This window comes from Charadrius vociferus, unplaced genomic scaffold (genome assembly GCF_000708025.1).
Source record: "Charadrius vociferus isolate BGI_N301 unplaced genomic scaffold, ASM70802v2 scaffold321, whole genome shotgun sequence".
NCBI classification, from domain to species: Eukaryota; Metazoa; Chordata; class Aves; order Charadriiformes; family Charadriidae; genus Charadrius; species Charadrius vociferus.
The window spans coordinates 1,288,305-1,288,675 of NW_009646934.1; the positions used below are offsets into that span (position 1 = coordinate 1,288,305).

A 371-nucleotide genomic window follows, 5' to 3' on the forward strand; every position below is an offset into this window, starting at 1 on the left:
TTCCAGAACCCTCCTTTTCCCACCCGGTATTTACAGCCAGCTCCCAGCACGCTGCCAGCCCGACCTCCTCCCCGGCCGCACGCGATAGCCGCGGCTCTCGGGGTGTTTTCGCAGGGCAGCGAGATGCTGGAAAGAGGTTGTGTTTTCCTAGCTTTGTTCCCGAACGCTGGACTGCCTGTACCATCTGCTCCGGCTTGTGACCGTCGGTTGCTCAAGAGCAACCCAGGTCGTCAGCAGGGTTTGTTTACTAAAAAAAAAAAAATAATAAAAAAAATAAAAAAATTAAGGTTACGATTTCATCCCCGGAGCCAGCTGAAGGAAGGGCTCTGGGAACGGGAGAGGCAGGAGACCGGCGGGCGGCGTTTGCCCGG

General features: G+C 55.5%; 1 protein-coding gene across 1 annotated transcript in view; it reads right to left on the minus strand.

Annotated features, from left to right (window-relative positions):
* Nucleotides 1-371, minus strand: part of ARSG (arylsulfatase G) — an 18,963-nt gene that overhangs the window by 11,848 nt on the left and 6,744 nt on the right. The window lies entirely within an intron of this gene.